The following is a 23,721-nucleotide window of genomic DNA, read 5'->3' as shown; positions in this document are numbered from 1 at the left end:
AATAAATATGCCTTTGAGCCTCATTTTAAGAGAGTTTAGAGGCATGTAGCTGCCACATCTCTTCTCAGAGATAAGCTACCATCGCCCTAGCTGGTTTATTTCCATTTATGTTTGTAAGCATATTTCAGTATTTTACATTAATGAAATGAATTATTACTTCTATTGCATCTCTGTATTTATGGTTATATCTGTAATTTGTTGCATTTCTATTTAAATACGGATCAGTGGTATCAGAGCCGTCTGCTCTTTCTCTGTTTTTCTTTGCATGTCCCCAACGAGGTCAGGATATAAGGAGTTAGGGCTTGAACTGGTCAAACCCAAGCAAGAGTAGCCTTACAAATCCTAATGGATTCCTGTGGCATATGAAAAGAAAGATGAGGGGGTAGGAGATCCCATCAAAATCTTGCTCAAAGAATCCCTCAAGTGACAAAGGAACACGATGATGGACAAATTTACCCAAATCCTTCAGCAGCTACCCATGAGCAACACATCTACTTCCAACTTTACTATGGAAATGCCACACCCTTTAAGATACAAGTTAACTTTGAAATCCCCATATTCGAGGGTCAAATAGATGCACATGCTGTATATAAATGGTTAAATCTACTAGAAGGGTATTTTTTTGTTCATGATTTTTCCAGTTGGGAAAAGATCACTTTTGCACTTCTCAAGGCAGACCCCCACCTCAAGGACTGGTGGGAAACCTACTGTGAGCAGAAGGATGAAAGTAAAGGCTCACTATTTTCAGTCACACCCACTTGGAATTCATTACGGGATGCCATGAAGGAGCAGTACTACCCTGTCAAGAGCTATGAGGAAAAATACATAAAGTGGACCATGCTGCAACAGTGAAGGGACAAAAATGTGCCGGAATATACAAATATTATTCACACCCTTCGCACAAAGTTGGGTATAAGGGATTCTAAGCTGCATTTTATACTTAAATACCGCAACTACCTACACAGGTACATCCAAGATGAGATGGAGTTCCTGAACATATCCTCACTCGGCATGACATACCAATATGTTGTCAAGATCGAGCAAAAGTTTAAACAAAAGAAGCGAGACTTTGGATCTACGAACGAAGGAAAAAGCCAAGGTGGGGTGACCCAAGACAACCCATTGAAGCCACAACAAAATAAAAACACCACGAAGTCAAAGAATGACACAGGAAAGTGGTGTGAGTTTCATAAGAGCCCCACTCATTACACAAGTGAGTGTCAGACCAAGAAGTCGCTAGTGGCCGAGTTGAAGGCTTAAGAATCAGATGCATGTTCTGACCCTAAGTTAGAACCTAACAAGGGGAATGACAAAGGGAAGAAAATCATTGATGCAGAGCCTAGTGCCATTTTTTCCACAACCAAGGTCCAGAAGATTGAGCCTAAAGATCCAGAGGAGGGGGAGCATCTTTTCCACTCACAAATGTGGGTGGAGGGTTCGCTGCTACAATTCATTTTCAATAGTGGTAGCCAAAATAACCTCACTTCAGTAGAGGTTGTGAAGCGGCTAGGACTACCAACCATACCACACTTGCAACCATACAACATCGGGTGGCTTCACCAAGGATGAGATCTCCAAGTTTGCCAGTAGTGTCACCTTCCCTACAACATCAAGCCCTTCATAGATGAGGTATTGTGTGATGTTTCATTGCTTGATGTTTGTGATGTATTATTAGGCCTTCCATACTTGTGGAGGAAACATGTTGTGTATGAGTCAAGGCCTCGCATTGATATTATTTCTTTGTGTAATACATTATATAGGATACCGGAGGTAGCCCCACCTACCGCCACTTCTTTGATCTCTGCTAAGAAAGGTAGTAAGATCATCTCCTAGACTAGAAAAGTTATTTTTAGTCAGGTTCACTCTCAAAATAAGGGGAAGATCGTAACCAGATCCATGGCCCCTAGGAAGGGTTCCTCCATGTTAGGGCCTATATTTACCTCAGGCTGAAAATGTAGGATCTAGGGCCAACATCAAACCATGCTCAGCCTCGTAGCTAGCCCTACGAGGATAGGAGAGGGCTCTCTCCGAGTCAATCTCAGCAAAGATAATCAATGGGACTTGAGATGACAGAAATAAAAACTGATTTTAGGCTAGGTATGAAGTACAAGGATTTGATGTGATTTTTTGGGGGTTTAGATGGAATCAGGGGAAAGGCAGATTTTGGGGTACAGGGATTGAGGCTCAGTTCTGCAGAGATATCAAATTACATCATAAATTTGCCATTAGGAAAGTGAAAAAGTCAAACTAGGCGAAACTGGGCGAAAAACAGAGCAAAACTTGGTCAAATTGGCAATTTTTCCTCTATGCGCCGCGCCTGATTCTCTATGCATAGCACCTGTTTGGACCCACTTTTGGAGGCCTTTCCGATCTCCAAATGAGATCTAGGTGTGCTTGCTAGAAAGGTTTGCCTGTCTACTTTCCAACCCAAGTGGAATTTTTCAATTTGGCCTCCATTTGCCCCTCCAAAAGTCCATTCTCCCAACACTGCTTCCTGTGTGTCAAAATAGGGGCAGTGAGGTCATTTTTTGAGTGTTTTTTGACCTTTTGAGGGCTCAAAACCTGCCCAAATTTCTTGGCCATAGGTAGGCAAGCATAACCTTCCATGAAAAATCCAGAAATGCAAAGTTTTTGTGATTTAGAGCCCTCTAGCAAAAGCGAGCGCCACGTGGCGCGGCACATAGGGAGGAAAACTCTGTTTTTTGTGCCAAAAATTTACAAAAATGCAAAAATTGCTCCAAATTTCTTGAAATTTGGGCTGAGTCTTCTCTATTAAGTGTTGTGATGGGCCAAGGAAGCCTCAGCCAAGATTTGAAGTCCTTCATCCTCTTTTTTCCTCCTTGATGCTCTCTTCAAGTGGGTATTGACTCTTTCAAGCCATGACTCTTGATCAACATTGATATCTTGCTCCAATGAAGTGAACTCTATCCTCCTCCTTCAGGCACTTTGGTAGTTTTGTCGAATGTTTTGTAACTCCATAAGCACCTGCTGATCCTCAAGCTGCTTGTTCCTCTGCTCCAAATACTGTATAGTCCACTGGGCTCTATCCAAGTTGGTGGATAAGGCATCAATGTCCGCCTGCTGCTCCTTGATGATTTGTCTAAGGTTTGCACTTTGTGGGCCCATGTCAGTATCATCACCCTCAATGAGGATGAAATTAGTCTCTCGCTCACCTGATGGTCCTTCCTCCTATAGAGGCCTCTTGCCTCGGTCCTGAACCTGCTGTGCTGATGGAGGAAGCGAGGCCCCTTCCACCTCGGGTGGAGATAACACTCGCTTTGCTGCTGCAAACAACCGTCTAGTGCCCCTTTGATAGGAGATGAACACTGGCATACTAGCGATCTCATGGCCCTGCTGGTAAGAAGGTCCACTTGTCTCATGCCTAACCTCTGAAGGTCCCTGTGAAGCTCTGAAAAACTCACGAGAGATGAAGTCATCCCAAGTGATGCCCTGTAAACCAAGTTGATGAATGACCACAATTTTGATGAGAGCAAAATGATAAAGACTGTTAAACTGCTGCTGAGGGGTCTTGTGCTGCACAAGAGTGGTCATCCTTTCTATGTTTCGACATATGAAATAAGGAATGTTCATCATCCGTACCCGAGTGAAATGCATCAGCAGCCTGATGTGATAAGCATACAAGCGGGAGAACCGGCCCTCACAGGTGAAATACTTCATGATGAGTTTCATTAAAGGAGCATACTCATCCTTGAGAAACCGAAAAGGAAACACTCTCTTAAGCTGCCTTAGAAAACCAGGTTTGATGTATGGTTCATAGTGTTGCCGGTCAATCTTCTGTCTCTTAATCCATGGTTCTCCAATGTTTGGTATGCCAATTGCCAATGAAATGGTTTTTGGTGTTAATTTGAAAGTAACATCGTCAAGAGTGGCTTGATCACCATGCAAATGCAACACAAATAAGCGGGCCAACTCATGATGAAACTGAATATTAGCAACCTTTTCGCAAAATTCATAACATGACTGATGCTGGAAACAAAAGATGGCAAGAGGGCAAGCCTGCAACTCGGCAAGAGTGGTTGGTTCTTCTCTGATATGTCTACCACCTCTATGAGGCCTCCTAGGTGCATGTCCCTCCGTGGGTGAATCACTTTGGGTCTCTTCTTCATAATCATATGAAGGATCAGATGCCATAACTGCTGATAGACAAATTGGCTTGGAGAAATAGGTGCTGATGTGTCAAACTGTGTTGGACTACCTTTGATGATTGTTTGACCTCTGCTACCAAGGGAAAACAGTGGAACAATGGACTGTTAGGAGAGGGAAAAATAATGGGAATTTAGGGACTGTTGGGACATAGTTAACTAGGGAAAAATAGGATATTATGCGAGTTTTGTATAGGGTTAGGTTTTGGGATTTTACAATTAGGATTTTGGGAAAGGGAACTTGGGATATGGGATTAGTGAATTTAGGGGGGTTGGGGAACTTAGGGAACAATGAATTTCAGGGATAAATGGGATAGGGGAGTAATGGAGGGATGATGAACTTGGTAGCAAAATAGGTTTTCAAACCCTAGGTAGCAAGTTTTTTTTTTTTTTTTTTTTTTTAAGTACGGTTTGATTGCTTCTCACAACACCATAAAAAACACACCATCAAACCATTGTCAAACTTAGATGAAATACAACTTTGAAGATTGCACCTACTTGTATCAAGACTGTTCCAAGCGATTTCATGCGATTAGAGCAAGTTTGGAAGTTTTTCGGGCTCTTTGGCTATGTGCGCTGCGCAGCACGCCCAATGTGCGCGCCCCACCAGTGCGCCGCGCCGGTCACCAGGAGCTATTTTCACCCAATTTTTTCCTCTTGCTCAACAAAATCACTTTGCCTTACTTGTATTTTGCAAATGATCTTTACAAATGAAGGCATTGCTTATAAACCAAGAGATTTTGAAATTCTGGCTCATGAAACCCACTTTTATAATGTTTTGGATCTGACTTTATCTTTAAACTCTGTTTTTGAACTTTTTCACTGCTTTTTTCACTTTGTGATGAATTTAATGACCTGAGCTTGCTTGTTTTTGTAGGTGTTGGGGCTTTTGGGCTAAGGAAAGAAACCAGGATGCAGATGAATGGATTTACAATGAGGAAAACAAAAACTTTCATGATTTTGTACAATAAATGCTAAATACTCTGTTTTTTCCTCAAAATAGAGTTTTGAGGAAAAACACATTTTCAAATGCTTGGTGATAAAATTTATTGATGTTGCAACCTCCTCATGGCCTGCTGGCAATTATTGGACATTTTAACACATTTTTTGACGAAACCCTAATGAAACCCTAGACCTATTTGACCATGAAACCCTAAAGACAACCTTTGCAATTTTCAAGATAAAAAGAAGACTGTGTATGTTTCTAAATGAACAAACATGAGCCAGCAGGTAGATAACATGAGGGAAACTGGAGGAATACCACTACCGTCAGATGATCTATGCACCTAATGGAATGCAAATGACTGGGCGGGACACCTAATATGAAATGCAACAAGAGGATTTGATCTCTGACGGAGGGATGACAATACTAACTCTAACACTCCACACAGTAGAAGTAGGTGGATATGGTGATGAAAGAAGACAAGGACATCTTCTCCTGACTCACAGGGGTACCATTGCACTGCCAGGTCAAGCATTCATCCGATTTGACTTTCAGAGCACCTCTACACAACGGGTCAATCTATCACCACTCCATTCTGGAAAATGCCAAGTACAAGCAGTGACATGATCAGCAGTAGGTACCACACAAGTTTCAAGTGGGCAACAAATTCTGGTTGCATTTGCAAAAGGAATGCCTTACCGGAGCCCATTAGAAGCTTAGACCACTTCGATATGGTCCTTACACCAGTACCAAGGCTGTGGGAAACAATTATTTGGAGCACAACATTCCCCCATTCCTTCACTTGCAGTGAGTGTCCAATGTGGACTTCCCTCGACCAAGCTTTCCACCATTACTGGACACATCAGAGGTTGCAGAACAACTCACCAGGGACCAAGTTCAGTAGAAGTTTCCACATCCCATGGAGGAACTCAACGCAATGGGGACCATTGCTTCCTAAGGGGGGAGGAATGATCCAGGTGGATGTTGGTGGCCACCCACCTATCCCACTTGGACCCCCACAACTGTCTCTTTCAATTTTTCAATTTCCTTAATTGTAGCACAATTTACTATTTTTAGCAGTTTTTTGGGTCCTAAACTTCCGGAGCCATTTTGAGGCCCTAAATGACGTTTTTTGAGGCCCCAAAGTTGTATTCATAGGATAGATATTTCTAACAAGGTATTGTGCGCGTCAAACAAAGATCGTATTCCAAAGTTATGACCCCGGGAAGTTGATGTACCAATTTACCCAAAACGGGGCCCATAGTTTGGCGCTTCATCTCCTAGGGTTAGGTTTTTGGATGTTTAGGATTTTCCATTGGTTCTCAAGAATAAATAGGCATTCAAGCCTCATTGTAAGAGAGTTCAGAGGCATATAGCTGCCATATCTCTTCTCAGAGATAAGCTACTATCGCCCTAGCTGGTTTATTTCCATTTATGTTTGTAAGCATATTTCAGTATTTTACATTAGTGAAATGAAGTATTATTTCTGATGCATCTATATATTTATGGTCATATTTGTAATTTGTTGCATTCCTGTTTAAATCGGGATCAATACTATTATAGAATTCCCAAACCAAACATTAGTTCCCAAAATATAGTAAGTCGAACTTCTTATAACATTTGAGGAACCATCCAATAATCACATCAATTAAAAGTGCATGAATTGTTATCATCATATTATGTGTTTGGAGATACTAACCATAAAATATCACTACACAACCCTTGTCAAAGTTATTACATGTGACAACACATCAAAAATAAAGATTTCATCATTCAATCCTTGTACCAGTTAAAGACCCAGGACCAAGTTAAAAAAGAACCTCTCACAAATGATCTTAACAACTTTGTGCATTCAATTAATAAGAAAAGTATAATATATACAATTCTAAATGTGAGTAGGATGACCTCATATATCAAAACTGGATCTCTTAGATTTACAAGATCCAAGAGTAGATTACAAGGATTATGGAACTTATCCCAATTTCTTTGGGCACAACCTGAAATATCACCTTTTATTTCTCTGAAAATGGAATTATAAAATACCACTAGTTTTTCTTTTGAATGAATCATCAAAAGAAGTTCACATCCTTGGTTATATGTGCATAATGATTTGATATGGATGTTCTCTTGAATGCCTAGTGGAAAGTTAGGGCAAGAACCATAACAATTATTTTGAGATGTGAAAGGCTAATCAAAGAGTTTAGAATTTCATGTAGTTCATTTTTTAGACACCTAGGCTTGATCAAACAAGATCCCAATACCTAAATCTTTAGTCTATTTGTCCTACCTGAAAATGGAAAGTCAATACCAATAAAGGCCATAACAGAGAAAATATATCAACTTATTATTAAGAATGGTAATGTATGAGTACATGGAAAAAGAATGGTTTTCATCACCAATTTGAAAAAATTTCTAATAGAAATGGTACAACGAAATTATTATCATCAAATAACATGTAATAACGATAACCTCTACTTTGCTTAAATTAGTTATTGACTACCTTGTGAATAGAAGAGGTCATTTTAAATTTCTCCAAACAATGTTTGTGCCCAAAATATTATTGCACCATAGAAACTTGGCAACTGAAGGAGCTAAGGATCAGGCTTTCTGAAATTGTTTGTCACTAATTCCAACATAACATTATCATAAAATTCCCTTAGCTAGAAAAACAAATTTAGTAACATAATTACATAATAATCACAATGCTTGATTCGAGAAGATGATCCAAGTGGATATTGGGGGCCACCCACATATTCCACTTGGACCCCCACCATTGTGTCTTTCAGTTTCCTTAATTGTAGCATAATTTTCTATTTTTCAGAGTTTCTCAGGTCCTGAACTTTTAGAGCCATTTTGAGGCCCTAAATGACATTTTTTTGGAAAATGGGAAAATCCGTAGCTTTCAATAGGGTTTTCAATTGAAAGTTGTAGCCCTCGAATAGATATTTCTAATGAGGTAATGTACACATCAAATAAATATCGTAAGCCAAAGTTACGACCTCGAGAAGTTGATGTACCAATTTAACCCAACGGGCCCACAAACTTTTGGTGCTTCATCCCCTAGGGTTATGTTTTTGGATGTTTAGGGTTTCCATTATTTCTCAATAATAAATAGATCTTAAATCCTCATTGTAACATAGTTTAAAGGGCATGGAGCTACCACATCTCTTCTCAAATATAAGCTACCATCGTGTAATCTCATTTATTTCGTTTTCGCATGTAACAATTTTTGTACTTCGTTATTAATCAATTAAATTTATGTTTTCATAGTATCTATGTGTTTCTATTTATATTTGTATTTCATTTCATTCCTACATAAAATAGGATTAGTGGTATCCGAGTTGTCTACTCTTTCTCTATTTTGCTATTCATGTCCCCAATGAGGTCGGGGTGGAAGGATTTAGGGCTTGAACTAGTTGAACCTTTACAAGACCGACCTCACCAAGCCCAATGGCCTCCCATGTTAGAAGAAACAAAACATGAGGGAGTAATAGATAGTTTCAAAATATTGCTTGACAAAACCCTCGAGTGACAAAGGAATGATATGATGGACAAATTTTCCCAAATCCTTTGGAAAATGCCCATAGGTGACACATCTTCATCCAGCAACGACCCTAAAGGTGCCACTCCCTTTAAGGTACAAGTCAACTTTGACATTCCTATATTTGAAGGCCAGATAGATGCAGATGTCGTAGATAAATGGTTAAATATGTTGGAAGGATATTTTTCGGTTGATGATTTTTCCAATAGGGAAAATATTACTTTTGCAATCCTCAAAGGTACCCCCCACATCAAGGACTAGTGGGAAACCTATTGTGATAAAATGGATGAGAGGGAACCCTCACTTTTTTCAACCACACCCACTTGGAATTATTTTTGAGACGCCATCAAGGAATAGTATTACCCTGTTGGGAGCTATGAAGATAAGTATATAAACTCGACCACACTGTGGTAGGGAAGAGACTAAGACATGCTTGAGTTCACAAATTATTTTCATACCCATCATGCAAAGTTGGGTATCAAGGATTATGAGTAGCATCTAGTACTCAAGTACTTCAAATTTCTACACAAAAACATCTAGGATAAGATGAAGTTTCTAGACATCTCCTTGCATGGCACTGCCTACCGATATGTCGATAAATCTAGGGCATTAACATTAGGTGATTTCTCTTAGATTAGTAATTTCTTGTGAATTATTTTTAATTCAATAGGTTAGAATATTCTATCTTAGATTATTAGTGTTCTTCTTCATCAAACAGTAACCAATGCATGAACATAAATGTACAAGAGACACAGAATGTAGGCTATGAGCCAAGGCCAAAACCTCTCACTCTTTGAGAGAAAAAACCACAAAAATTATTCTTATAGAAATTCCAATTGATAAATACCAAGAACAAGACCCTCGATTTATTAGCCACTCTAAGACCAAGCCACAAGACCTCTTCCACCTTATCGATTACTCCCTCTCGGTTTCTTCTACTTCAGACATTACATCATATGAGATCACTGTAGTCATATCAAACTAAGGTCATTGTAATGAACCTCTTCTTCAATATTAGAACCAAATCCTTATGTTTGAGATAATACAGAGACCTTCTTCAATACAATATCACCAATTCCTAGTCACATAATAGTTATCCTCTTCTTGAGGGACATCGAATGCTTCTTCTCTGTGAGATATACCAAATTACTATGGAGTAATACTGAACTATAGATTCTTAATGATATGGAACTGTGACTACTTCAAAGGCAAGAAACTATGGTCTATACAAACACCAATCTCTTCCTTGCTCTCACTGTAATCTATACTTAAGAGGGATCTAAATTCCCTTTCTCACAGATCTATAGCCTTCGAACTGTAGCCTTCAAATTCTGATTATCCTTAAACTCAAACTCGTTGTCCCTCCCTTACCCATACGAAGATCTCAGAGATGTCACCGAACTATTGACTATACTTCAGCACCGAAACTTCAGATGAATCCAAACTTCTGTGCCATGCTAATGTGGAGACCATGCCCACCTATTTATAGTGGTTTGTCCCATATAACAAGACAACCTATAAATATGAATAGGTGTGTCTCCAAATAGATGAGTTGACATGATTTATTTTCTATGTTTTAAGGCCGACTTGAAGAGAGGAGGATTGTGCTTGTCTTTGGAGGGCTTCTAGACACTTGACTCATATACATTTTACATATGCTCAAGAAGAGCTCTTCATACATCACATTAGTTATTTTGACTTTAATGACAAATAATAAGGCTCTTAATGGGAGCCATATAAATAATATATCTTTCTCATGAAACCCATGAAGCAAGCATCAAAAAGATAATTTAATGTTCTTCTTTACATCATTTACAAAATTCACAATTACATGTCATTATGAAGACCAAACCTAGTTACATTTTACAACACGATATGTTGTCAGGACCGAGCAGAAATTTGAAAAGAAGAAGAAAGACATTGGATCTGTGAATTTGAAGCAAGGGAAAGGAGCCCCCAAAGCGCAGAATAAAGGAAAACTCCAATGCGGGGTGACCCAAAACTACCCATCAAAGTCATAAGAAAATAAAAGCACCATGAAGACAAAGAGTTACACAGGAAAGTGGTGTGAGTTACATAAGAGCCCCACTCATGAGACAAGTGAGTGTTGAGCCAAGTAGTCACTAGTGGCTGAGCTGAAGGCTTCAAAGTTAGATGCATTTTCCAAATATGAGTCATAACCCAACAAGGAGAATGATAAAGGGAAGAAGATTATTGATGTGAAGCCTAGCGCCACTGTTGCCACCACCAATATCTAGAAGATTGAACACAAAAATCTAGAGGAGGAGGAGGAGCATTTCTTCCACTCACAAATGTGGGTGAAGGGTTTTCGTTGTAGTCCATTGTCAATGAAGAGAGCCAAAAGAACCTAATTTCAATAGAGGTCATGAAGAGGTTGGGCTTATGACCACACTAGACCTACAACCATACATAATTGGGTGGATTCACCAAGGACATGTTCTTCGCATCAGCCAAAAATGCCACCTTCCCTATAAAATCAAGCCCTTCACGGATGAGGTATTGTGTGATGTTGCTCCTCTTGAAGTTTGCGATGTATTATTAGGCCAACCATATTTGTGGAAGCATCATGCTATGTATGAGTCAAGGCCTCACACTATTATTTTTACTTTGGGAAGTAATTTATACAACATATCCGAGGTAGCCCCGCTTCCTTCCATATCTTTGATCCCTGCTAAGAAATTCAGTAAGATCATTTCCTAGACTAGGAAATTTATTTTATTTTTAATTCTTTATCAAAGTAAGGGGAATATCGTGGCCATATCCATGGTGCCCATGAAGGGTTCCACTACGCAATAGAAGTAGATGTATAAGGTTGTGGAAGAATACAGGGACATCTTCTCCTTCCCCATAGGGGTACGATTGCACTGCGAGGTCAAGAATTCGATCAATCTGACTCCCGAAGCATATCAACCCAATGGTTCAATATGCCATCACTCTATTATGGAAAATGAATAAATCAAGTCGTAGATTCAAGAGTTGCTAGACAAAGGGCACATTATACCAAGTTCCTCACTCTATGGGAGCCCAATTGTACTTGTACAAAGGAAGGATGGGACATGAAGACTTAGCATTGATTATTGAGCACTAAATAAAATCACTGTCAGGAATAGGTATCTAATCCTGCAGTTGATGACCTTCTTGACCAGTGAAAAGGGGCCAATTATTTCAGCAAGATCAATTTAAAGTCTAAATATCACCTAGTTCCAATAGAACCCACGAATGTATGGAATACTACCTTCAAATTTAAGGAGGGCCTTTTTGAGTGGTTGGTCATGCGTTTCGGGTTGAAAAATTCCCCTACAACATTTATGAGGCTCATGGATGACATTTTGGGGCCCTTTTCCAACTTTTTTATGGTTGTATATCTGGATGACATCCTCATCTTCAAGAAGACTTGGGAAGAGAACTTGCAATACATTCGGTAGCTCCTTCAAACCCCGTGACAACACAAACTATGTTCCAACTTGGATAAATGCACCTTCGGAATGGGCCAAGTCTAATATCTAGGTTACATCATTAATGAGCAAGGTGTGCATGTGGATCCATATAATATCCAAGTCATTTGTGATTGGCTAGCCCTGACCACTCTAACAAATCATCAAAACTATTTGGGCCTTGCCAACTTTTATTGAAGATGTAACACCCTCCTCTTAGGACTACCCAAAGTAACCATGAAAATTGATTAAACATGAGAAGAGAGACTAATATGATCAGATTCAACCATCTATGTGACCTCACGGAAGTGGAATCGATGGAACATCACATACAGTCATCCGACATCATCAAGAGAACTCCTAGGAGACAAGTCAACCTATCTATTGGTCCCACTGCTGGTTTAGGTCTCTTAGGCCATAGTTTCCCACATGCTAAGGGCAAGGGAGCAAACATAAACCCAAATTTTCTCTCATAGGCCTGCTTTCTAGCGACTGTGGATCAAACTTGCAAGTTTTGTGCCAGCGACCCCGAGAATTAAACCATTTTTTAGGACTAAAGCCCAGGCCACTACCTAGAATGGAATGAAAGGTTAGAATCAAGTAGAGTATAGGGAAACAATGATGCAAAAGTAAAAATTGATCAAGACCTTAACCAAACCCCTATTAGCCATGACAAGATTTTCATCAAATATATCATTGACATGTAACCTACAAGTGTAAATAACAAAATTAAGTGTAGGGATCTCATACTTATCTGAGAATCATTATGAACCATTGTTCCCTCATGCCATTTGTTTCATATTCATCTATTAGGTCATAGACACATTATCCATTCATATACAAGTAAAAACATGTTGAGAGCCATACATAGCTGTTGTCATAAAATGTGCATATAACTAGCATAGTAGGAACATAAATACAATAAACATATCATCCATCAAAATCCATATATACATCAGTACCTTTACACGTGAAAATCAAGGGAATGAATTTCTCATTAATGACTAAAATAAACCAATTGGAGATGGGACTACCACATTCCACCTGACTGTAGAATGGCTGAGACAAATCCATCTTCAGCCATTCACCCCCATGGCATATTCCAAGCATGAATGTGGGATCTCATAGAACACATCAATCAAAACTCATCAAGGGATTCCAGAGGCCATCCACCTCAACCCATCAAATAGTGATTCCACCTCACAATCAGACATCACAAAACCATCATCAGATTGGTCTCCATCCAAGCCTGCTAGGGCTTCTAGAGCATTTTTCCAATCAAGGCTTCCATAACTAGTAACTCAACAAACAAGTTATACAGGGCTTCGAGAGCGTTTTTCCAACAAAGGTTTCCAGGACTAGTAACTCAACCCACCAAGGGCTTATAGATATCTTGTCCAATGAAGGCTTCCATAACTAATAACTCAGCCGAAGCTGTTACAGGGCTTCTAGAGCATCTGTTCAACTAGGGATTCCAGGACTAAGAACTCAACCTAAGCTAAGGAAACATGAGAACCAACCAAAAAAAACAATGAAAGTAAAACCAAAATCACCATGGCTATCTAGGAAATGGCAAGGCTAGGCATTCCACTATCGATCCAAACAATCCTCCATGCCAATGACAAATCACAACCAAGAAACCACATGCATATGCCATGCATGCCAAAACTAGTGAAGAAATCATACATGCAACTTGGTACCTGCAAGAAAATTTGGAGTAGTTGCTGATGTCGATGCCTTCTTGCACTTTCCTGCTCTTCCTTTTCCTTCTTGCTCCAAGAATCCGAGTATGCAACACCCTCCAAGAGTGTTCCAAGAAAACTCTATGTGTCCAAGAGTATGAGAGAGAGAGAGAGTAATGAGAGAGAGCTCCAACACTCAACTAACAAAAGGTTACCAATTGATCCTCGGAAGACTTTTTTTATGGATGAGGCCTGTATTTTATTCATTTTCCATTATTTTCCTTCATTTTCCTCCTCACATTCAACCTGTGACCTTTCACCTCCCTTTTTCTCCTAATTTGAATTATTTTCATAAATAAATGTGCCAAAAATGCCTTTTTTCCATTGCCTTTGCGAATTGCCTTATCCATAAACAATCAAATGAACACCCCTTAGGATGTCTTTCCAAACATTCATCTTGGAATAAGTGTCTCATCAACTGTAGTTACTATTTTTAACTTTTATCACATGGAATTTTCATCAGGGTTGTTACAGAACCCTCCCCCCCCCTTTGGGGACACCATCCTCAGTGTTCAATCACACATACACCTCAGCAACCTGTTGAAGGAAGACATACTACTCATGGAGCTTTATAACACAACCCATTATGGTATTTACATCCATATATAGGTGTACATATAGAAACATCATCAAAAATATATATATATACCAAACATATGGCAAATCATATACCAAAGCATATATCAAAACATATACTAAGAACTATATCTAAGCATTTATCAAAACATCATATCGCATAAATCAAACCATCATAAAGCATATATCAACCACCATAAGAAAACGCGAAACCATCATAAAGCATATACAAAACCGCCATAACGAAAATACCAAACCACCATAAAGCATATTCCAAACCACCATAAAGCATATACCACACCAACATATCAAGCTGTTTTGCCTCAACTGGAAAACAATGAAGGATACATGGCCCACATCTAATCTGACCTCTCCCATGTAGCTTCATCAGGCCCAAAGAGCTTCCATTTCACTTTAATTTGATTTATTGCTTGGTTTCGAAGCATGAGCACCTTTTTATGCAATATACACTGAGGCTCCATCTGGAATTTTCCATATGGTTCCACCTTCAATAGAGACCAGTCAATTACATGATCAACATATTTAACATACTTCTTAAGCAATGAGAAATGGAAAACATCATGAAATTTCACTATCAAAGGCAGTGCAAGTCAATAGGCTACTAGCCAAATCCTCTCAATAATACTGAAGGGTCCACAAAACCATGGTGCCATCTTGGCACATGATCCAATCTGCAAGGAGCTCTTCTTCCATTTTATGTGAAGGTACAAATGTTCCCCAAATTAGAACTCCTTGAACAAACTGTTCTTGTCAGCATAGGTTTTCTGCCTATCATGTGCTACCTTAAGATTTTTCTTGATCACCTGCATCTCTTGTTCCATGTCTGCCAACATATCTGGTCCAATCAATTCCCTGCTAACCGGATCACTCCAACTAATGGGAGTGTTACAACTTTGTCCATACAATGCCCCAAAAGGACTCATCCTTAATGAATCTTGATAATTGTTGTTGTATGCAAAATCTACCAAGGGTATATACTCTTCCCACTTCCATTGTTGATGCATGACATACATCCTTAACATGTCCTCCAATATCCTATTGACCCTCTCTATCTTTCCATCTTGCTACAAATGATAAGTTGTGCTGAAGGCCAGATCTATGCCAAAACCTGCAAATACCTCGTTCCAAAACTTAGAAGTGAACTTTGCATCCCTATCTACACAATCTTCTTTGGAATACCATGTAATCTAACCACATCTTAGATGAACACCTATGCCACATTGCTAGCTGAGTACGTAGACTTCACCAGGATGAAGTGGAAAACCATTGTTAACCTGTCCACAATGACCATGATTGAATCATGTTTCTTTGCTATCTTCGACAACCTTGTAATGAAATCCATGGAAATGGCCTCCCATTTCCATTATGGAATCACAATCGGCTGTAGTAGTTCACCTGGATGTTTACACTTTTCTTTCACTCGATGACAATCAAAACATCTAGCCAGAAACTTTCCTACATCCCTCTTCAAATCCAACACATATATCTTGTCTCGGAACCTAACCAATCCATTTTCCGCAAGACAATAGTCCAAGTCTTGTGCACCTATACCTGTACCGTCACATGCACCTGTACCTATACCATCACATGTACCTATACCTGTACCACCTATACCTATACCTGTACCTATATTCTGCTGCAACATGTGCACAATCTCCATATCTTTGATATCCTCCTATCCTACCCACAAGATCCTGTCCTGTAAATATGTCCCATAAAAAATCATATCTGTTAAGTGATTCACCTATATCTGTCTATTGAGAGCATCTGACACCTAGTTCTCCTTTTACCTTTGACATACCTGATCTCGAAATAAAACTTGATGATCGTGGCCAAAAATCTAGCCTATCTGGCATTTAGATTCAACTGGTCAAACAAATACCTTAACCCAATGTGATCACTCATAAGCACAAACCGCATGCCAAGAAGATAGTGCCTCCACATCTTCAGTGCATGTATAATCGTTGCTAACTCAAGATCATGCATCGGTTAGTTCTGCTAGTGTTCATTTAGTTTCCAAGACTCATAACATACCACCTATCCAGATTGCATAAGGACTCCACCATGACCTATCTTGCAAGCATTTGTACATACCACAAATTCCTTATCTAGATCTGCAATCTGTAGTACTAGTTCATGTGTAAACAACTGCTTAAGCTTCTCAAAGCTAGTCTCACACTCCTCAGGCCATTACAACTTCTTACCTTTCCTTTACAAGGATGTAATGGAATAAGAAATCTATAAGAAGTTCCTAATGAACCTTTTATAATAGCCTGCTAAACCCATGAAATATCTCATTTCATCCACATTCTTAGGAGCTACCCACTCCATGATGGCCCTTATCTTCTCTCGATCTACTGCAATGCCTTCCTTGGAGACAACATGTCCCAAGTACTACACCTCAATATGAAAGAAACTACACTTACTAAGCTTAGCATACAATTGATGCTCCCTCAAAAACCTCAACACTGTTGTTAAATGCTTGGCATTCTCTTCCTCATTTTAAGAATATACCAATATATCATCAATGAACACAATAACAAACTTATCCAAATATGGATGCAACATACTATTCATCAAACACATGAATGTAGTTGGGGAATTAGTTAAGCAAAATGGAACTACAAAAAACTCATAATGGCCATCCCTGGTCCTGAATGCAGCCTTGCAAATGTCCTCCTCTTTGATGCGTACCTGATGGTATCCAGATATCAAGTCAATCTTAGAGGACATTGCTTCTCCATTAAGTTGATCGAACAAGTCATCAATCCTCGACAAAGGATATATGTTCTTGATAGTCACTTTTTTCAATTGCCTGTTGTCAATGCATAATCCGAGAGTACCATCTTTCTTCCTTACAAACAAGACCAGTGCACCCCAAGGTGATACACTTTTCCAAATGTACCCCTTTTCCAACATTTCTTTCAACTATAATTTTAACTCGACCAACTCAGGTGTGCTCATCTTGTAAGGTTCTTTAGATGCTGGAGTTATCTCTAGCACTAGCTCATTAGAAAAATCTACCCCCCTGTGAGGTGGAAACTCTATAATGTCCTCAAGGAATACATCCTTAAACTACTGCAAAATTGGGTACTTTTTCAACATATCTACATCTTCAAGCTACTTACCCTTATCACTAGAAATGTGTACTGCAAATAACTTGCACCCTTTCCTGCAGCTATGCTTTTCTTGCATAGCTGTCGCCATCCTAACTGATGTGGCTTTCTTCTTACCTTGCAAGACTCTTGGTTACCTATTTTCATCAACACTCTCAATAGCTTTGTCATGGCAGTCAGCCTTGGTTCTATGTAGATACAACCAATCCATTCCCAATAAAATATTGTATGAACCCAATGGTAAAACATTCAAATTTGTTGCAGTAGGCATACCATTCAAATAAAATGTTCAAGATCTTACCCAATGATGAACTTGTTTCTTTGTACCTGTAGCTAAATGCACTAACCAAGACTTAACATGTATCTCTTTATTCGAACCACACTTATCCACCAAGTCAGGACTAACATAAAGACTTTGCATGTATTGCTATGTTTTTTCAGAGTATTTCACGTATCTATGCAACCTTGGATAACAAACATGCAGGGCATCAGGAATCTATCATCGAGATGGATGCAAAGTCTTGGTTAGTGCATGTAGCTCTTTGGTTTAGTCTTTGTATTGCGCCTTGATTGTTCATAGCAATTCTTTAGCTTTCAAATGGCCTCCTCCAATGATATATGCTCATTGAATTCAATCATATCTTTCAATGCAACCGGTAGTCCACTAATGAATCTCTAAATCTTAGCCTTCTCCTCCTTGAGGTAAGGCACATACCTAAATAGTTCCATGAACTTGCTGGTGTATTCATTATGTGTCATGGATCCCACATTTAACTCATATAATTATTTTTCCCTGTCATCAAAGTATCTCTTTGACATATAATTTTTCTTGAATAGCCACTCAAATTCACTCCAAGTCAGATCTTCCTCATTTATGTCCCTGACATTCTTCACATCTTCCCACCAGATGTTTGCTTTATCTTTAAGACTGAAAGTGTCCACTCTAGCTTTCATGTTCTCTAAGTAGTCATGCAACCTGAAGAACTTCTTCATATTGAGTAACCAAGCCTCTATATCCTATGATCTCTTTACCTCTCCATCAAAAGTAAGTGGATTTTCTTTCTTAAAATCATCTGACAAGTATCCCCTATCACTCCTCTTGTAAGGATCATAACATGGATGATCATAGTGCTTATCTGAATTAGAACTAGAGTCATACATGTGTCTATCCATTCTCATCTCTAGAGTATCCAACAATATGCCATCTTAGATTGTGTCCTCTCTATATGATCAGTGACCACCATGAAATCTATTGTAGTATGTCCCATTAGTTTTATCCTCCTCCTCATGATTGATCGAAAGTGGTTCTTGTCGCTGCAAATCTGACAAGCTCTAGAGTATCACTGCATTTACTTCTATAACTTTTCCTGTGTCTGTATGATTCTCTCATTATCTACCTTACAACTCCTTATATCTTCCTTTAAGCTTCTCAGTGTCATTTCTAAATCGAAAGAGTTCCCAACACCATACTTCTCTTCGGATTTGTAGGGAGAGTCTCTGTAGTCAACCGTCTTGCTAGCCATTTGATATTTCTTCTTTCAAGGAATAATATGTCAGATAAACCAAATCACAATAAATCAATGTACCTTAATATAGCTTGGGGAGGATACCTTGTTTGCGAGATCACCAAATTAGTGTGATACATGTATAACATAATCATAACAACATATCGACATACACAAGTAAATGTATCAACTCATAAACATCATTCTAGCTAGGGTCTAGTCATCAATGCAAGGCCATATCAACAATGCATGTTATGACCTCATGCATGAAAACAACCATTATTCCATTATACACATTGCTACATGCAACTGACAATATGCATAAGCAATGCCTAACCAACTACAAATACGCATAAACACATGTAGTCGAACATAATCGATCAGTTCTTGCAATCAACCTACAAGACTGATACATGCAATCCAAATATTCAAGAATGTAACCTAACATACAAGGATGTAAGTAGGCGACACAAAATCAACATATAAGCGACATATAACCATATGCAACTAGTCACATGCTCATGACAAATATGTTTCATGAAATCAATATCAAATTCTCCATGATAACCATACTAAAACCCTAATCAATCATGAAGCAAATGTAATTAGTATATAAGTATAAGAGACACATACAATTGGCATGCATGCATTACTAACACATTTAACTCATCCAGTCCGAGAGTTGAACTATGCTCTGATACCACTATCTAACACCCTCCTCTTAGGGCTACCCAAAGTAACCATGCCAATCTGGTAAACATGAGACGAGAGGCTACTATGATCAGACTTGACCTCCTATGTGACCTCAAGGAAGTGGAATCAACAGAACATGACATAAATTTATCCAACATCATCAACAAAACCCTTAGGAGACAAGTCAACCACTCAGACAACCTGTCCCTAGGTCCCACTGCTATTTTAGGTCTCTTAGGCCATAGTGGATCTCATGGTATGGGCAAGGGAGCAATCAGAAACCAAAAGTTGTTCTAATAGGCCTACCTGCTAGCAAATGTGGACCAAAATTGATAGTTCTATGCCAGGGACCCTGGGAATTAAGCCACTTTTTCAGGCCCAGAGCCCAAGCCACTGCCCAAAATGGAATGAAAGCTCAAAATCAAGTAGAGTACAGGGAAGCAATGATGCAAAAGTAAATAGTTGATCAAGACCTTAACCAGACCCCTACTAGCCATGGCAAGCATTTCATCAAACATATCATCAACATGTAATCTACAGGTGTAAACAATAGAATTAAGTGTAGGGATCTCATACTTATCTGAGAATTTCTATGAACCATTTTTTCCTCATGACATCTTCTACATATTCATCTATTAGGTCATAGACACATTATCCATTCATATACAAGTAAAAACATGCTCAGAGCCATACATAGCTATTGCCATAAAATGTGCATATAACTAGCATAGTAGCAACAAAAATACAATAAACACATCAACCATCAAAATCCATATATACATCAGTACCTTTACACATGAAAATCAAGGCAATGAATTTCTCATTAATGAATGCAATAAACCAACCTGAGATGGGACTACCATGATCGACCTGACCATAGAATGACTGAGCCAAATCTCTCTTTAGCCATTCACTCCTGTGCCATATTCCAAGCATGAATGTGGGATCTCATAGAACATGTTGGGCATGGGATCCTCCAAGGGAAATTTTAGGGCTTAGAGCCTAGATTTTGGTCAATTTTGTAATTCCAATGTAAAGACTCCACATTTTATGGGCGCGGAGCACGTAGTTTGTTAAAGAGTCATAGGGTTGTCCACCTTGTTTTGTTATTGTAATGTCGGTTGTAGAAGATCTACCCATGGTCCGCGGACCATGGAATTGTATAAATAGAGCAAGGATCTAAGTAGTTAAGGAATGACAATAGATCAAATGATGATGTATATGAGATATATCTGAAGTGTAAAGTCTAGTTTTGGGTCGTAGCATAGGAAGAGGCTCTGCATCTGAGTGTGCAGAGGCCTAGTAGTCCGCAGCTGAGTGCGCGGACCCCTACAACTGAGTGCACAGGGCGAGTCGAGTCTGGAAACAATCGGAAGTATTAATAACTGAACGTAAGTAGGAAGATCTATTTACATGAAGATAATTAAGATCTGTCACTAAGATAAGTAACATACGTAGTCTAGTTTTGGAAATAGCACAGTTCGCTGCTGTAGTATCATGAAAGGACTTAATCCCTTGGATAGGACTACAGGAAAGTCAATTATAACAAATCACGAAGGTACTGGAGGGTAGAATAGTGTGCGAAGCGACCTGTGTGAAGGAAGGTCTAGTTGGACTAAACCAACATCATAAACATCTCAAGGGTGTGGAAACTTGGTTCTAGCATCCCCCCATACTACTTCGGGTGAGACTTCAGTCCGCGCTCTACGGGCTCATGTCAAAAGGGCTAGTAGTGTAGGGATTTGTTTGGCTAAATAACTTTGAACCTGGGTCAAGCCCCCATAAGCCAACAAATGGTTCTGTTTCTGGGATTAGAATCTGCATGAGAGATGTGTGATTTCATATCATTGGAATCCAACTAAGAAAGAAATTGAACGCTAGTTGAAGAGAAGAATTCATGAGTTTGCGACACAAGAGAACAAAAACCCATGACTATCAAAAGAACAGTGGTTAGATAGCTACTTGTATATGGAGATCCACGAAATATTTTTCACGTCCTTCCCTAATGAGTTATACGAGTGGATCGCGAAGCTAGCAGATAACCAAGGAAGGTGGAAGCATGATAGTCCTATTGTGTGTACCCCAGAGCTGGTGTGAAGGCTGGAAGCATCATAGGATAAGATCACATGCATCGTCAATCATTGGCTCAATAAGATTATAGGAGGATTTGTTATTGAGTTCACCGTTGACACCTCAGTTAGCTATATCGAGGTAGAGTGACACTTTCTCAAAGGACCACTAGGTAAGTACTAAAGTCTTTGAATACTTGGATTAAAATGCTGTTGTGCGAAAAACAGGTTATGTAGTTACCTTGATGTTTGGGGCTATGAAAAGTGGAAAGATTTATAGGAATGAAGGAAATAAGGGTCCAGAAAATAGCCCCTTGATTTCACCTCCACGAGGGGATGAGGAAGAACTTGCGAAGGTCTCTCTGCAAAGTGCTATTCATCTGATAAGACAAAGAATTATGTGAATTCCACCTCCACTCACACCACCACTGGCTTCACTGCCATCACCTCCATATTCACCCGTACCAACTCCGCCACCACCGTGACTCAGCATGGAAAACATAGTAAAGTTGCTTGTGTTGAAAGGCTTGGGAAATGAGGATCTGGACTAATTCTGGTTCGTTGTAAGAGTTGTATGGGAAGCGTAAGGTGTTACAGATGACCATATAAAGAAAGTGACACTGGTTAGCACCCTACAAGAGTGCGTGCTAACCTAGTATATTAAGTATTCCAATGATAACCCGAATGCAAGAGTCGTGGATATTCAAATAGTGCTAAATAGAGAATTTAGCAGGCCTAAGTCTAAAGCATAATCGATCATAGGATTTAAAGAGATGACGATGCTACTAGGCAAGACTCCTTGGGAGCTAGATCAAAGGTTGAATTGTATGATTCACAAGGCCAATATGAATCTGATAGATGGGCAATGTCACGAGTGGTTTGTAGCTCTGCTAACCACATTTAAGGAGTGCGCTATCGCAACAAAAGATAACAACTCAAGAAAAAGCTTTGGAGATTGCCATGAGGGTTCATGAGACCCTGATGCAGGATCCTAACCTAGGAGTTCAACAGATCCATGCGCAGCTAAAGAATCTGTGCCTTGAGATGCAGAGTCTAGAATAGGACAATATGGTTTGACCATAAGTGCGTGAAGAGGTATGGTGTGTGAAATGCAAGGGTTAAGGCCATGACAAAGACCACTGCCTGATTTTTACAAATTACCTCGCAGGAGGAGGACCGATGCCTTTAAGGGTAGAAGCTCAAGCAGGACCTAGCGCGGCGCCTGCTTTGTGGTGCACGATCTACCAAATAGCCGGAAAACATGCCATGGAGAATTATCACCTGTTACAAAAGTATACGCAAAATTCGCAATAGTTTTTCTGCAATTTTTGTAGGTTGGTGGGACATGATGAGTGCACTTGCATAGTCTATGAGTTGATGATGGATAGAACTCCCACCTACAAAGTTCAGGCCGAAACGCGACCCCTTAACTAGAATGCAGGAATGGCGCGAATAGGATTTCAGGGGTGCGGACGAGGCCGAGGTGGAGGAGGACCTGGTAGAGGTTGCATACAGTTGATCTGCTACAATTGCAGAGGGCTAGGACACTATGCTTATGATTGCATGAATCCAACACGCCTGTCATGCAAATACTACACGCTGTTTGATCATGAGACAGAAGATTGTCCTACGTTGATAGCTAGGATACATGAAAAAGGAGCGCTATTGCCTCCCATGACTTAGAACTTGTAGATGATGAGGTCTGAGCCATGCAAGGAAGACCTGAACGTAAAAATTGTGCTTCGAGGTGGAATCGTGATGGGAGATGAAAAAGGAAAACAACCGGAAGATAGTACGTGGGTTTGTAAAGCCCTAGAAAAAGAAGATGAGTTTGATTTAGAGCACACTCAGGAAACTTTCATGGAAGCTAAGAAGAGCTTCACTGATGCCTCCACTT

This window comes from Pinus tabuliformis, chromosome 1_1 (assembly GCF_031772625.1).
Source record: "Pinus tabuliformis cultivar Carrire ecotype Pingquan chromosome 1_1, CPIR1, whole genome shotgun sequence".
Taxonomy (NCBI): domain Eukaryota; kingdom Viridiplantae; phylum Streptophyta; class Pinopsida; order Pinales; family Pinaceae; genus Pinus; species Pinus tabuliformis.
The sequence above is the reverse complement of the archived record's forward strand: the minus strand, read 5'-3'. Positions refer to the sequence as shown.